This window comes from Ranitomeya imitator, chromosome 4 (genome assembly GCF_032444005.1).
Source record: "Ranitomeya imitator isolate aRanImi1 chromosome 4, aRanImi1.pri, whole genome shotgun sequence".
Lineage (NCBI taxonomy): Eukaryota > Metazoa > Chordata > Amphibia > Anura > Dendrobatidae > Ranitomeya > Ranitomeya imitator.
In genome coordinates, this window is record NC_091285.1 from 205,250,721 (window position 1) to 205,268,522 (window position 17,802).

General features: G+C 52.9%; 1 protein-coding gene across 1 annotated transcript in view; it reads right to left on the reverse strand.

The window, feature by feature from the left end:
* Nucleotides 1-17,802, reverse strand: part of ACTR6 (actin related protein 6) — a 45,605-nt gene that overhangs the window by 27,542 nt on the left and 261 nt on the right. The window lies entirely within an intron of this gene.

Consider the following 17,802-nt stretch of genomic DNA (forward strand, 5'->3'; position numbering starts at 1 on the left):
GCTGCTCCTATAAGAGGGATACATGGCAGCAGTGTCAGTGTGCACAGGACACATTCCTGCACCGTGCCTTCAGTGCTGCTCCTATAAGAGGGATACATGGCAGCAGTGTCAGTGTGCACAGGACACATTCCTGCACCGTGCCTTCAGTGCTGCTCCTATAAGAGGGATACATGGCAGCAGTGTCAGTGTGCACAGGACACATTCCTGCACCGTGCCTACAGTGCTGCTCCTATAAGAGGGATACATGGCAGCAGACAAGAAGGAGCGCAGCAGTGTCAGTGTGCACAGGACACATTCCTGCACCGTGCCTTCAGTGCTGCTCCTATAAGAGGGATACATGGCAGCAGACACGCAGGAGCCGCTACAGTGTCAGTGTGCACAGGACACATTCCTGCACCGTGCCTTCAGTGCTGCTCCTATAAGAGGGATACATGGCAGCAGACAAGTAGGAGCCGCCGCAGTGTCAGTGTGCACAGGACACATTCCTGCACCGTGCCTTCAGTGCTGCTCCTATAAGAGGGATACATGGCAGCAGTGTCAGTGTGCACAGGACACATTCCTGCACCGTGCCTTCAGTGCTCCTCCTATAAGAGGGATACATGGCAGCAGACAAGTAGGAGCCGCCGCAGTGTCAGTGTGCACAGGACACATTCCTGCACCGTGCCTTCAGTGCTGCTCCTATAAGAGGGATACATGGCAGCAGTGTCAGTGTGCACAGGACACATTCCTGCACCGTGCCTTCAGTGCTGCTCCTATAAGAGGGATACATGGCAGCAGTGTCAGTGTGCACAGGACACATTCCTGCACCGTGCCTTCAGTGCTGCTCCTATAAGAGGGATACATGGCAGCAGTGTCAGTGTGCACAGGACACATTCCTGCACCGTGCCTACAGTGCTGCTCCTATAAGAGGGATACATGGCAGCAGACAAGAAGGAGCGCAGCAGTGTCAGTGTGCACAGGACACATTCCTGCACCGTGCCTTCAGTGCTGCTCCTATAAGAGGGATACATGGCAGCAGACACGCAGGAGCCGCTACAGTGTCAGTGTGCACAGGACACATTCCTGCACCGTGCCTTCAGTGCTGCTCCTATAAGAGGGATACATGGCAGCAGACAAGTAGGAGCCGCTACAGTGTCAGTGTGCACAGGACACATTCCTGCACCGTGCCTTCAGTGCTGCTCCTATAAGAGGGATACATGGCAGCAGACACGCAGGAGCCGCTACAGTGTCAGTGTGAACAGGACACATTCCTGCACCGTGCCTTCAGTGCTGCTCCTATAAGAGGGATACATGGCAGCAGTGTCAGTGTGCACAGGACACATTCCTGCACCGTGCCTTCAGTGCTGCTCCTATAAGAGGGATACATGGCAGCAGTGTCAGTGTGCACAGGACACATTCCTGCACCGTGCCTTCAGTGCTGCTCCTATAAGAGGGATACATGGCAGCAGACAAGTAGGAGCCTCCGCAGTGTCAGTGTGCACTGAGGACACATTCCTTCACCGTGCCTTCAGTGCTGCTTCTATAAGAGGGATACATGGCAGCAGACAAGTAGGAGCCGCCGCAGTGTCAGTGTGCAATGAGGACACATTCCTGCACTATGCCTTCAGTGGTGCTCCTGCAAGAGGGAAACATGGCAGCAGACAGCGTCAGTGTGCACAGAAGACACATTCCCGCACTATGCCTTCACTGCTGCTCCTATTAGCTGGATACATGGCAGCAGTGTCAGTGTGCACAGAAGACACATTCCCGCACCGTGCCTTCACTGCTGCTCCTATTAGCTGGATACATGGCAGCAATGTCAGTGTGCACAGAGGACACATTCCCGCACCGTGCCTTCATTGCTGCTCCTATTAGCAGGATATATGGCAGTAGTGTCAGTGTGCACAGAGGACACATTCCTGCACCGTGCCTTCAGTGCTGCTCCTATTAGCAGGATATATGGCAGCAGTGTCAGTGTGCACAGAGGACACATTCCGGCACCGTGCCTTCACTGCTGCTCCTATTAGCAGGATATATGGCAGCAGTGTCAGTGTGCACAGAGGACACATTCCCGCACTATGCCTTCAGTGCTGCTCCTATTAGCAGGATATATGGCAGCAGTGTCAGTGTGCACAGGACACATTCCTGCACCATGCCTTCAGTGCCCCTCCTATAAGAGGGATACATGGCAGCAGACAAGTAGGAGCCGCCGCAGTGTTAGTGTGCACTGAGGACACATTCCTGCACCGTGCCTTCAGTGCTGCTCCTATAAGAGGGATACATGGCAGCAGACAAGTAGGAGCCGCCGCAGTGTCAGTGTGCACTGAGGACACATTCCTGCACCGTGCCTTCAGTGCTGCTCCTATAAGAGGGATACATGGCAGCAGACACGTAGGAGCAGCCGCAGTGTCCGTGTACACAGGACACATTCCTGCACCGTGCCTTCAGTGCTGCTCCTATAAGAGGGATACATGGCAGCAGACACGTAGGAGCCTCCACAGTGTCAGTGTGCACTGAGGACACATTCCTGCACCGTGCCTTCAGTGCTGCTCCTATAAGAGGGATACATGGCAGCAGACAAGTAGGAGCCACGCAGTGTCAGTGTGCACTGAGGACACATTCCTGCACCGTGCCTTCAGTGCTACTCCTATCAGAGGGATACATGGCAGCAGACACGTAGGAGCCTCCACAGTGTCAGTGTGCACTGAGGACATATTCCTGCACCATGCCTTCAGTTCTGCTCCTATAAGAGGGATACATGGCAGCAGACACGTAGGAGCCTGTTATGACCTGGTGGTCAGGACAATAATGGACCTGGTGGTTAAGAGCACACGGAATGACCTGATAGTTACTAATAATACAGGACAAGCTCTGGGACGTGGGAACTCTGCTGACCGCAATCCCTAATCCTATCACACACACTAGAAATAGCCGTGGATTGCTCCTAATGCTCCCTATGCAACTCGTCACAGCCTAAGGAACTAGCTAGCCCTAAAGATAGAAAAATATAGCCTACCTTGCCTCAGAGAAATTCCCCAAAGGAAAAGGCAGCCCCCCACATATAATGACTGTGAGCTAAGATGAAAATACAAACACAGAGATGAAATAGATTTTGCAAAGTGAGGCCCAACTTACTGAACAGACAGAGGATAGGAAAGGTAACTTTGCGGTCAGCACAAAAACTACAAAAAGACCACGCAGAGGGCGCAAAAAGACCCTCCGCACCGACTCACGGTGCGGAGGCGCTCACTCTGCGTCCCAGAGCTTCCAGCAAGCAAGACAAAAATCAAAATAGCAAGCTGGACAGAAAAATAGCAAAACCAGAGAAAAACAAGCAGGAACTTAGGTTCTGATGGGAAGACAGGTCACAAGAATGATCCAGGAGCGAACTAGACCAATAGTGGAACATTGACAGGTGGCATGGAGAAATGATCTAAGTGGAGTTAAATAGAGCACCAGCTAACGAATTAACCTCGTCACCTGTGGAAGGAAACTCAGAAGCCGCAGCCCCACTCACAACCACCAGAGGAAGCCCATGGACAGAACCAGCCGAAGTACCATTCATGACCACAGGAGGGAGCTTGACAACAGAATTCACAACAGGAGCCTCCGCAGTGTCAGTGTGCACTGAGGACACATTCATGCACCGTGCCTTCAGTGCTGCTCCTATAAGAGGGATACATGGCAGCAGACAAGTAGGAGCCGCGCAGTGTCAGTGTGCACAGGACACATTCCTGCACCGTGCCTTCAGTTCTGCTCCTATAAGAGGGAACATGGCAGCAGACACGTAGGAGCCTCCGCAGTGTCAGTGTGCACTGAGGACACATTCCTGCACCGTGCCTTCAGTGCTGCTCCTATAAGAGGGATACATGGCAGCAGACAAGTAGGAGCCGCGCAGTGTCAGTGTGCACAGGACACATTCCTGCACCGTGCCTTCAGTCCTGCTCCTATAAGAGGGAACATGGCAGCAGACACGTAGGAGCCTCCGCAGTGTCAGTGTGCACTGAGGACACATTCCTGCACTGTGCTTTCAGTGCTGCTCCTATAAGAGGGATACATGGCAGCAGACACGTAGGAGCCGCCGCAGTGTCAGTGTGCAATGAGGATACATTCCTGCACTATGCCTTCAGTGCTGCTCCTGCAAGAGGGAAACATGGCAGCAGACAGTGTCAGTGTGCACAGAAGACACATTCCCGCACTATGCCTTCACTGCTGCTCCTATTAGCTGGATACATGGCAGCAGTGTCAGTGTGCACAGAAGACACATTTCCGCACCGTGCCTTCACTGCTGCTCCTATAAGCAGGATATATGGCAGCAGTGTCAGTGTGCACAGAGGACACATTCCCGCACCGTGCCTTCACTTCTGCTCCTATTAGCTGGATACACGGCAGCAGTGTCAGTGTGCAGAGGACACATTCCCGCACCGTGCCTTCACTGCTGCTCCTATTAGCAGGATATATGGCAGCAGTGTCAGTGTGCACAGAGGACATATTCCCGCACTGTGCCTTCACTGCTGCTCCTATTAGGATATATGGCAGCAGTGTCAGTGTGCACAGAGGAAACATTCCCGCACTGTGCCTTCAGTGCTGCTCCTATTAGCAGGATATATTGCAGCAGTGTCAGTGTGCACAGAGGACACATTCCCGCACTGTGCCTTAAGTGCTGCTCCTATTAGCAGGATATATGGCAGCAGTGTCAGTGTGCAGAGGACACATTCCCGCACCGTGCCTTCACTGCTGCTCCTATTAGCAGGATATATGGCAGCAGTGTCAGTGTGCACAGAGGACATATTCCCGCACTGTGCCTTCACTGCTGCTCCTATTAGGATATATGGCAGCAGTGTCAGTGTGCACAGAGGAAACATTCCCGCACCGTGCCTTCACTGCTGCTCCTATTAGCAGGATATATGGCAGCAGTGTCAGTGTGCACAGAGGACACATTCCCGCACCGTGCCTTTACTGCTGCTCCTATTAGCAGGATATATGGCAGCAGTGTCAGTGTGCACAGAGGACACATTCCCGCACTATGCCTTCAGTGCTGCTCCTATTAGCAGGATATATGGCAGCAGTGTCAGTGTGCACAGAGGACACATTCCCGCACCGTGCCTTCACTGCTGCTCCTATTAGCAGGATATATGGCAGCAGTGTCAGTGTGCACAGAGGACACATTCCCGCACCGTGCCTTCACTGCTGCTCCTATTAGCAGGATATATGGCAGCAGTGTCAGTGTGCACAGAGGACACATTCCCGCACCGTGCCTTCACTGCTGCTCCTATTAGCAGGATATATGGCAGCAGTGTCAGTGTGCACAGAGAACACATTCCCGCACCGTGCCTTCAGTGCTGCTCCTATTAGCAGGATATATGGCAGCAGTGTCAGTGTGCACAGAGGACACATTCCCGCACCGTGCCTTCACTGCTGCTCCTATTAGCAGGATATATGGCAGCAGTGTCAGTGTGCACAGAGGACACATTCCCGCACCGTGCCTTCACTGCTGCTCCTATTAGCAGGATATATGGCAGCAGTGTCAGTGTGCACAGAGAACACATTCCCGCACCGTACCTTCAGTGCTGCTCCTATTAGCAGGATATATGGCAGCAGTGTCAGTGTGCACAGAGGACACATTCCATTTCCCGCACTATGCCTTCAGTGCTGCTCCTATTAACAGGATACATGGCAACAGTGTCAGTGTGCACAGAGGACACATTCCATTTCCCGCACTATGCCTTCAGTGCTGCTCCTATTAGCGGGATACATGGCAGCAGGGTCAGTGTGCACAGAGGACACATTCCCGCACCTTGCCTTAAGTGCTTCTCCTATTAGCAGGATACATGGCAGCAGTGTCAGTGTGCACAGAGGACACATTCCTGCACTATGCCTTCAGTGCTGCTCCTATTAGCAGGATATATGGCAGCAGTGTCAGTGTGCACAGAGGACACTTTCCCGCACCGTGCCTTCAGTGCTGCTCCTATTAGCAAGATATATGGCAGCAGTGTCAGTGTGCACAGAGGACACATTCCCGCACCGTGCCTTCAGTGCTGCTCCTATTAGCAGGATATATGGCAGCAGTGTCAGTGTGCAGAGGACACATTCCCGCACTGTGCCTTCAGTGCTGCTCCTATTAGCAGGATATATGGCAGCAGTGTCAGTGTGCACAGAGGACACATTCCCGCACCGTGCCTTCAGTGCTGCTCCTATTAGCAGGATATATGGCAGCAGTGTCAGTGTGCAGAGGACACATTCCCGCACTGTGCCTTCAGTGCTGCTCCTATTAGCAGGATACATGGCAGCAGTGTCAGTGTGCACAGAGGACACATTCCATTTCCCGCACTATGCCTTCAGTGCTGCTCCTATTAGCAGGATACATGGCAGCAGTGTCAGTGTGCACAGAGGACACATTCCATTTCCCGCACTATGCCTTTAGTGCTGCTCCTATTAGCGGGATACATGGCAGCAGTGTCAGTGTGCATAGAGGACACATTCCCGCACCGTGCCTTCAGTGCTGCTCCTATTAACAGGATATATGGCAGCAGTGTCAGTGTGCAGAGGACACATTCCCGCACCGTGCCTTCAGTGCTGCTCCTATTAGCAGGATATATGGCAGCAGTGTCAGTGTGCACAGAGGACACATTCCCGCACCGTGCCTTCAGTGCTGCTCCTATTAGCAGGATATATGGCAGCAGTGTCAGTGTGCAGAGGACACATTCCCGCACTGTGCCTTCAGTGCTGCTCCTATTAGCAGGATACATGGCAGCAGTGTCAGTGTGCACAGAGGACACATTCCATTTCCCGCACTATGCCTTCAGTGCTGCTCCTATTAACAGGATACATGGCAACAGTGTCAGTGTGCACAGAGGACACATTCCATTTCCCGCACTATGCCTTCAGTGCTGCTCCTATTAGCAGGATACATTGCAGCAGTGTCAGTGTGCACAGAGGACACATTCCCGCACTGTGCCTTCAGTGCTGCTCCTATTAGCAGGATATATTGCAGCAGTGTCAGTGTGCACAGAGGACACATTCCCGCACTGTGCCTTAAGTGCTGCTCCTATTAGCAGGATATATGGCAGCAGTGTCAGTGTGCAGAGGACACATTCCCGCACCGTGCCTTCACTGCTGCTCCTATTAGCAGGATATATGGCAGCAGTGTCAGTGTGCACAGAGGACATATTCCCGCACTGTGCCTTCACTGCTGCTCCTATTAGGATATATGGCAGCAGTGTCAGTGTGCACAGAGGAAACATTCCCGCACCGTGCCTTCACTGCTGCTCCTATTAGCAGGATATATGGCAGCAGTGTCAGTGTGCACAGAGGACACATTCCCGCACCGTGCCTTTACTGCTGCTCCTATTAGCAGGATATATGGCAGCAGTGTCAGTGTGCACAGAGGACACATTCCCGCACTATGCCTTCAGTGCTGCTCCTATTAGCAGGATATATGGCAGCAGTGTCAGTGTGCACAGAGGACACATTCCCGCACCGTGCCTTCACTGCTGCTCCTATTAGCAGGATATATGGCAGCAGTGTCAGTGTGCACAGAGGACACATTCCCGCACCGTGCCTTCACTGCTGCTCCTATTAGCAGGATATATGGCAGAAGTGTCAGTGTGCACAGAGGACACATTCCCGCACCGTGCCTTCACTGCTGCTCCTATTAGCAGGATATATGGCAGCAGTGTCAGTGTGCACAGAGAACACATTCCCGCACCGTGCCTTCAGTGCTGCTCCTATTAGCAGGATATATGGCAGCAGTGTCAGTGTGCACAGAGGACACATTCCCGCACCGTGCCTTCACTGCTGCTCCTATTAGCAGGATATATGGCAGCAGTGTCAGTGTGCACAGAGAACACATTCCCGCACCGTACCTTCAGTGCTGCTCCTATTAGCAGGATATATGGCAGCAGTGTCAGTGTGCACAGAGGACACATTCCCGCACCGTGCCTTCACTGCTGCTCCTATTAACAGGATACATGGCAGCAGTGTCAGTGTGCACAGAGGACACATTCCCGCACCGTGCCTTCACTGCTGCTCCTATTAGCAGGATATATGGCAGCAGTGTCAGTGTGCACAGAGGACATATTCCCGCACTGTGCCTTCACTGCTGCTCCTATTAGGATATATGGCAGCAGTGTCAGTGTGCACAGAGGAAACATTCCCGCACCGTGCCTTCACTGCTGCTCCTATTAGCAGGATATATGGCAGCATTGTCAGTGTGCACAGAGGACACATTCCCGCACCGTGCCTTTACTGCTGCTCCTATTAGCAGGATATATGGCAGCAGTGTCAGTGTGCACAGAGGACACATTCCCGCACTATGCCTTCAGTGCTGCTCCTATTAGCAGGATATATGGCAGCAGTGTCAGTGTGCACAGAGGACACATTCCCGCACCGTGCCTTCACTGCTGCTCCTATTAGCAGGATATATGGCAGCAGTGTCAGTGTGCACAGAGGACACATTCCCGCACCGTGCCTTCACTGCTGCTCCTATTAGCAGGATATATGGCAGCAGTGTCAGTGTGCACAGAGGACACATTCCCGCACCGTGCCTTCACTGCTGCTCCTATTAGCAGGATATATGGCAGCAGTGTCAGTGTGCACAGAGAACACATTCCCGCACCGTGCCTTCAGTGCTGCTCCTATTAGCAGGATATATGGCAGCAGTGTCAGTGTGCACAGAGGACACATTCCCGCACCGTGCCTTCACTGCTGCTCCTATTAGCAGGATATATGGCAGCAGTGTCAGTGTGCACAGAGAACACATTCCCGCACCGTACCTTCAGTGCTGCTCCTATTAGCAGGATATATGGCAGCAGTGTCAGTGTGCACAGAGGACACATTCCCGCACCGTGCCTTCACTGCTGCTCCTATTAGCAGGATATATGGCAGCAGTGTCAGTGTGCACATAGAACACATTCCCGCACCGTACCTTCAGTGCTGCTCCTATTAACAGGATATATGGCAGCAGTGTCAGTGTGCACAGAGGACACATTCCCGCACCGTGCCTTCACTGCTGCTCCTATTAACAGGATACATGGCAGCAGTGTCAGTGTGCACAGAGGACACATTCCCGCACCGTGCCTTCACTGCTGCTCCTATTAGCAGGATATATGGCAGTAGTGTCAGTGTGCAGAGGACACATTCCCGCACCGTGCCTTCACTGCTGCTCCTATTAACAGGATACATGGCAGCAGTGTCAGTGTGCACAGAGGACACATTCCCGCACCGTGCCTTCACTGCTGCTCCTATTAACAGGATACATGGCAGCAGTGTCAGTGTGCACAGAGGACACATTCCCGCACCGTGCCTTCACTGCTGCTCCTATTAACAGGATACATGGCAGCAGTGTCAGTGTGCACAGAGGACACATTCCCGCACCGTGCCTTCACTGCTGCTCCTATTAGCAGGATATATGGCAGCAGTGTCAGTGTGCACAGAGGACACATTCCCGCACCGTGCCTTTACTGCTGCTCCTATTAGCAGGATATATGGCAGCAGTGTCAGTGTGCACAGAGGACACATTCCCGCACTATGCCTTCAGTGCTGCTCCTATTAGCAGGATATATGGCAGCAGTGTCAGTGTGCACAGAGGACACATTCCCGCACCGTGCCTTCACTGCTGCTCCTATTAGCAGGATATATGGCAGCAGTGTCAGTGTGCACATAGAACACATTCCCGCACCGTACCTTCAGTGCTGCTCCTATTAACAGGATATATGGCAGCAGTGTCAGTGTGCACAGAGGACACATTCCCGCACCGTGCCTTCATTGCTGCTCCTATTAACAGGATACATGGCAGCAGTGTCAGTGTGCACAGAGGACACAATCCCGCACCGTACCTTCAGTGCTGCTCCTATTAGCAGGATATATGGCAGCAGTGTCAGTGTGCACAGAGAACACATTCCCGCACCGTACCTTCAGTGCTGCTCCTATTAGCAGGATATATGGCAGCAGTGTCAGTGTGCACAGAGGACACATTCCCGCACCGTGCCTTCACTGCTGCTCCTATTAACAGGATACATGGCAGCAGTGTCAGTGTGCACAGAGGACACATTCCCGCACCGTGCCTTCACTGCTGCTCCTATTAGCAGGATATATGGCAGCAGTGTCAGTGTGCACAGAGGACATATTCCCGCACTGTGCCTTCACTGCTGCTCCTATTAGGATATATGGCAGCAGTGTCAGTGTGCACAGAGGAAACATTCCCGCACCGTGCCTTCACTGCTGCTCCTATTAGCAGGATATATGGCAGCATTGTCAGTGTGCACAGAGGACACATTCCCGCACCGTGCCTTTACTGCTGCTCCTATTAGCAGGATATATGGCAGCAGTGTCAGTGTGCACAGAGGACACATTCCCGCACTATGCCTTCAGTGCTGCTCCTATTAGCAGGATATATGGCAGCAGTGTCAGTGTGCACAGAGGACACATTCCCGCACCGTGCCTTCACTGCTGCTCCTATTAGCAGGATATATGGCAGCAGTGTCAGTGTGCACAGAGGACACATTCCCGCACCGTGCCTTCACTGCTGCTCCTATTAGCAGGATATATGGCAGCAGTGTCAGTGTGCACAGAGGACACATTCCCGCACCGTGCCTTCACTGCTGCTCCTATTAGCAGGATATATGGCAGCAGTGTCAGTGTGCACAGAGAACACATTCCCGCACCGTGCCTTCAGTGCTGCTCCTATTAGCAGGATATATGGCAGCAGTGTCAGTGTGCACAGAGGACACATTCCCGCACCGTGCCTTCACTGCTGCTCCTATTAGCAGGATATATGGCAGCAGTGTCAGTGTGCACAGAGAACACATTCCCGCACCGTACCTTCAGTGCTGCTCCTATTAGCAGGATATATGGCAGCAGTGTCAGTGTGCACAGAGGACACATTCCCGCACCGTACCTTCACTGCTGCTCCTATTAGCAGGATATATGGCAGCAGTGTCAGTGTGCACATAGAACACATTCCCGCACCGTACCTTCAGTGCTGCTCCTATTAACAGGATATATGGCAGCAGTGTCAGTGTGCACAGAGGACACATTCCCGCACCGTGCCTTCACTGCTGCTCCTATTAACAGGATACATGGCAGCAGTGTCAGTGTGCACAGAGGACACATTCCCGCACCGTGCCTTCACTGCTGCTCCTATTAGCAGGATATATGGCAGTAGTGTCAGTGTGCAGAGGACACATTCCCGCACCGTGCCTTCACTGCTGCTCCTATTAACAGGATACATGGCAGCAGTGTCAGTGTGCACAGAGGACACATTCCCGCACCGTGCCTTCACTGCTGCTCCTATTAACAGGATACATGGCAGCAGTGTCAGTGTGCACAGAGGACACATTCCCGCACCGTGCCTTCACTGCTGCTCCTATTAACAGGATACATGGCAGCAGTGTCAGTGTGCACAGAGGACACATTCCCGCACCGTGCCTTCACTGCTGCTCCTATTAGCAGGATATATGGCAGCAGTGTCAGTGTGCACAGAGGACACATTCCCGCACCGTGCCTTTACTGCTGCTCCTATTAGCAGGATATATGGCAGCAGTGTCAGTGTGCACAGAGGACACATTCCCGCACTATGCCTTCAGTGCTGCTCCTATTAGCAGGATATATGGCAGCAGTGTCAGTGTGCACAGAGGACACATTCCCGCACCGTGCCTTCACTGCTGCTCCTATTAGCAGGATATATGGCAGCAGTGTCAGTGTGCACATAGAACACATTCCCGCACCGTACCTTCAGTGCTGCTCCTATTAGCAGGATATATGGCAGCAGTGTCAGTGTGCACAGAGGACACATTCCCGCACCGTGCCTTCATTGCTGCTCCTATTAACAGGATACATGGCAGCAGTGTCAGTGTGCACAGAGGACACATTCCCGCACCGTGCCTTCACTGCTGCTCCTATTAGCAGGATATATGGCAGTAGTGTCAGTGTGCAGAGGACACATTCCCGCACCGTGCCTTCACTGCTGCTCCTATTAACAGGATACATGGCAGCAGTGTCAGTGTGCACAGAGGACACATTCCCGCACCGTGCCTTCACTGCTGCTCCTATTAACAGGATACATGGCAGCAGTGTCAGTGTGCACAGAGGACACATTCCCGCACCGTGCCTTCACTGCTGCTCCTATTAACAGGATACATGGCAGCAGTGTCAGTGTGCACAGAGGACACATTCCCGCACCGTGCCTTCACTGCTGCTCCTATTAGCAGGATATATGGCAGTAGTGTCAGTGTGCAGAGGACACATTCCCGCACCGTGCCTTCACTGCTGCTCCTATTAACAGGATACATGGCAGCAGTGTCAGTGTGCACAGAGGACACATTCCCGCACCGTGCCTTCACTGCTGCTCCTATTAACAGGATACATGGCAGCAGTGTCAGTGTGCACAGAGGACACATTCCCGCACCGTGCCTTCACTGCTGCTCCTATTAACAGGATACATGGCAGCAGTGTCAGTGTGCACAGAGGACACATTCCCGCACCGTGCCTTCACTGCTGCTCCTATTAGCAGGATATATGGCAGCAGTGTCAGTGTGCACAGAGGACACATTCCCGCACCGTGCCTTTACTGCTGCTCCTATTAGCAGGATATATGGCAGCAGTGTCAGTGTGCACAGAGGACACATTCCCGCACTATGCCTTCAGTGCTGCTCCTATTAGCAGGATATATGGCAGCAGTGTCAGTGTGCACAGAGAACACATTCCCGCACCGTGCCTTCAGTGCTGCTCCTATTAGCAGGATATATGGCAGCAGTGTCAGTGTGCACAGAGGACACATTCCCGCACCGTGCCTTCACTGCTGCTCCTATTAGCAGGATATATGGCAGCAGTGTCAGTGTGCACAGAGAACACATTCCCGCACCGTACCTTCAGTGCTGCTCCTATTAGCAGGATATATGGCAGCAGTGTCAGTGTGCACAGAGGACACATTCCCGCACCGTGCCTTCACTGCTGCTCCTATTAGCAGGATATATGGCAGCAGTGTCAGTGTGCACAGAGAACACATTCCCGCACCGTACCTTCAGTGCTGCTCCTATTAACAGGATATATGGCAGCAGTGTCAGTGTGCACAGAGAACACATTCCCGCACCGTACCTTCACTGCTGCTCCTATTAACAGGATACATGGCAGCAGTGTCAGTGTGCACAGAGGACACATTCCCGTGCCTTCACTGCTGCTCCTATTAGCAGGATATATGGCAGTAGTGTCAGTGTGCAGAGGACACATTCCCGCACCGTGCCTTCACTGCTGCTCCTATTAACAGGATACATGGCAGCAGTGTCAGTGTGCACAGAGGACACATTCCCGTACCGTGCCTTCACTGCTGCTCCTATTAACAGGATACATGGCAGCAGTGTCAGTGTGCACAGAGGACACATTCCTGTGCCTTCACTGCTGCTCCTATTAGCAGGATATATGGCAGTAGTGTCAGTGTGCAGAGGACACATTCCCGCACCGTGCCTTCACTGCTGCTCCTATTAACAGGATACATGGCAGCAGTGTCAGTGTGCACAGAGGACACATTCCCGTACCGTGCCTTCACTGCTGCTCCTATTAACAGGATATATGGCAGCAGTGTCAGTGTGCACAGAGGACACATTCCCGCACCGTGCCTTCACTGCTGCTCCTATTAACAGGATATATGGCAGCAGTGTCAGTGTGCACAGAGGACACATTCCCGCACCGTGCCTTCACTGCTGCTCCTATTAGCAGGATATATGGCAGCAGTGTCAGTGTGCACAGAGGGCACATTCCCGCACCGTGCCTTCACTGCTGCTCCTATTAACAGGATACATGGCAGCAGTGTCAGTGTGCACAGAGGACACATTCCCGCATCGTGCCTTCAGTGCTGCTCCTATTAGCAGGATATATGGCAGCAGTGTCAGTGTGCACAGAGGACACATTCCCGCACCGTGCCTTCACTGCTGCTCCTATTAGCAGGATATATGGCAGCAGTGTCAGTGTGCACAGAGGGCACATTCCCGCACCGTGCCTTCACTGCTGCTCCTATTAACAGGATACATGGCAGCAGTGTCAGTGTGCACAGAGGACACATTCCCGCATCGTGCCTTCAGTGCTGCTCCTATTAGCAGGATATATGGCAGCAGTGTCAGTGTGCACAGAGGACACATTCCCGCACCGTGCCTTCACTGCTGCTCCTATTAGCAGGATACATGGCAGCAGTGTCAGTGTGCACAGAGGACACATTCCCGCACCGTACCTTCACTGCTGCTCCTATTAACAGGATACATGGCAGCAGTGTCAGTGTGCACAGAGGACACATTCCCGCACCGTGCCTTCACTGCTGCTCCTATTAGCAGGATATATGGCAGCAGTGTCAGTGTGCACAGAGGACACATTCCCGCACCGTGCCTTCACTGCTGCTCCTATTAGCAGGATATATGGCAGCAGTGTCAGTGTGCACAGAGGACACATTCCCGTGCCTTCACTGCTGCTCCTATTAGCAGGATATATGGCAGTAGTGTCAGTGTGCAGAGGACACATTCCCGCACCGTGCCTTCACTGCTGCTCCTATTAACAGGATACATGGCAGCAGTGTCAGTGTGCACAGAGGACACATTCCCGTACCGTGCCTTCACTGCTGCTCCTATTAACAGGATACATGGCAGCAGTGTCAGTGTGCACAGAGGACACATTCCTGTGCCTTCACTGCTGCTCCTATTAGCAGGATATATGGCAGTAGTGTCAGTGTGCAGAGGACACATTCCCGCACCGTGCCTTCACTGCTGCTCCTATTAACAGGATACATGGCAGCAGTGTCAGTGTGCACAGAGGACACATTCCCGTACCGTGCCTTCACTGCTGCTCCTATTAACAGGATATATGGCAGCAGTGTCAGTGTGCACAGAGGACACATTCCCGCACCGTGCCTTCACTGCTGCTCCTATTAACAGGATATATGGCAGCAGTGTCAGTGTGCACAGAGGACACATTCCCGCACCGTGCCTTCACTGCTGCTCCTATTAGCAGGATATATGGCAGCAGTGTCAGTGTGCACAGAGGGCACATTCCCGCACCGTGCCTTCACTGCTGCTCCTATTAACAGGATACATGGCAGCAGTGTCAGTGTGCACAGAGGACACATTCCCGCATCGTGCCTTCAGTGCTACTCCTATTAGCAGGATATATGGCAGCAGTGTCAGTGTGCACAGAGGACACATTCCCGCACCGTGCCTTCACTGCTGCTCCTATTAGCAGGATATATGGCAGCAGTGTCAGTGTGCACAGAGGGCACATTCCCGCACCGTGCCTTCACTGCTGCTCCTATTAACAGGATACATGGCAGCAGTGTCAGTGTGCACAGAGGACACATTCCCGCATCGTGCCTTCAGTGCTGCTCCTATTAGCAGGATATATGGCAGCAGTGTCAGTGTGCACAGAGGACACATTCCCGCACCGTGCCTTCACTGCTGCTCCTATTAGCAGGATACATGGCAGCAGTGTCAGTGTGCACAGAGGACACATTCCCGCATCGTGCCTTCACTGCTGCTCCTATTAGCAGGATATATGGCAGCAGTGTCAGTGTGCACAGAGGACACATTCCCGCATCGTGCCTTCAGTGCTGCTCCTATTAACAGGATACATGGCAGCAGTGTCAGTGTGCACAGAGGACACATTCCCGCACCGTGCCTTCACTGCTGCTCCTATTAACAGGATACATGGCAGCAGTGTCAGTGTGCACAGAGGACACATTCCCGCACCGTGCCTTCACTGCTGCTCCTATTAACAGGATACATGGCAGCAGTGTCAGTGTGCACAGAGGACACATTCCCGCACCGTACCTTCACTGCTGCTCCTATTAGCAGGATATATGGCAGCAGTGTCAGTGTGCACAGAGGACACATTCCCGCACCGTGCCTTCACTGCTGCTCCTATTAGCAGGATATATGGCAGCAGTGTCAGTGTGCACAGAGGACACATTCCCGCACCGTGCCTTCACTGCTGCTCCTATTAACAGGATACATGGCAGCAGTGTCAGTGTGCACAGAGGACACATTCCCGCACCGTGCCTTCACTGCTGCTCCTATTAGCAGGATATATGGCAGCAGTGTCAGTGTGCACAGAGAACACATTCCCGCACCGTACCTTCACTGCTGCTCCTATTAGCAGGATATATGGCAGCAGTGTCAGTGTGCACAGAGGACACATTCCCGCACCGTACCTTCACTGCTGCTCCTATTAGCAGGATATATGGCAGCAGTGTCAGTGTGCACAGAGGACACATTCCCGCACCGTGCCTTCACTGCTGCTCCTATTAACAGGATACATGGCAGCAGTGTCAGTGTGCACAGAGGACACATTCCCGCACCGTGCCTTCACTGCTGCTCCTATTAGCAGGATATATGGCAGCAGTGTCAGTGTGCACAGAGGGCACATTCCCGCACCGTGCCTTCACTGCTGCTCCTATTAACAGGATACATGGCAGCAGTGTCAGTGTGCACAGAGGACACATTCCCGCATCGTGCCTTCAGTGCTACTCCTATTAGCAGGATATATGGCAGCAGTGTCAGTGTGCACAGAGGACACATTCCCGCACCGTGCCTTCACTGCTGCTCCTATTAGCAGGATATATGGCAGCAGTGTCAGTGTGCACAGAGGGCACATTCCCGCACCGTGCCTTCACTGCTGCTCCTATTAACAGGATACATGGCAGCAGTGTCAGTGTGCACAGAGGACACATTCCCGCATCGTGCCTTCAGTGCTGCTCCTATTAGCAGGATATATGGCAGCAGTGTCAGTGTGCACAGAGGACACATTCCCGCACCGTGCCTTCACTGCTGCTCCTATTAGCAGGATACATGGCAGCAGTGTCAGTGTGCACAGAGGACACATTCCCGCATCGTGCCTTCACTGCTGCTCCTATTAGCAGGATATATGGCAGCAGTGTCAGTGTGCACAGAGGACACATTCCCGCATCGTGCCTTCAGTGCTGCTCCTATTAACAGGATACATGGCAGCAGTGTCAGTGTGCACAGAGGACACATTCCCGCACCGTGCCTTCACTGCTGCTCCTATTAACAGGATACATGGCAGCAGTGTCAGTGTGCACAGAGGACACATTCCCGCACCGTGCCTTCACTGCTGCTCCTATTAACAGGATACATGGCAGCAGTGTCAGTGTGCACAGAGGACACATTCCCGCACCGTACCTTCACTGCTGCTCCTATTAGCAGGATATATGGCAGCAGTGTCAGTGTGCACAGAGGACACATTCCCGCACCGTGCCTTCACTGCTGCTCCTATTAGCAGGATATATGGCAGCAGTGTCAGTGTGCACAGAGGACACATTCCCGCACCGTGCCTTCACTGCTGCTCCTATTAACAGGATACATGGCAGCAGTGTCAGTGTGCACAGAGGACACATTCCCGCACCGTGCCTTCACTGCTGCTCCTATTAGCAGGATATATGGCAGCAGTGTCAGTGTGCACAGAGAACACATTCCCGCACCGTACCTTCACTGCTGCTCCTATTAGCAGGATATATGGCAGCAGTGTCAGTGTGCACAGAGGACACATTCCCGCACCGTACCTTCACTGCTGCTCCTATTAGCAGGATATATGGCAGCAGTGTCAGTGTGCACAGAGGACACATTCCCGCACCGTGCCTTCAGTGCTGCTCCTATTAACAGGATACATGGCAGCAGTGTCAGTGTGCACAGAGGACACATTCCCGCACCGTGCCTACTACACATATTGCTGGCGCTATATAGTCGGTAGCTGGTCCAACATCGGGCCAGTGAGAGGAGCGCGGGATAGAGAGTCCTCCAGTCAGCCGCTCTGGGCGGACTCTATGGTAGGCAG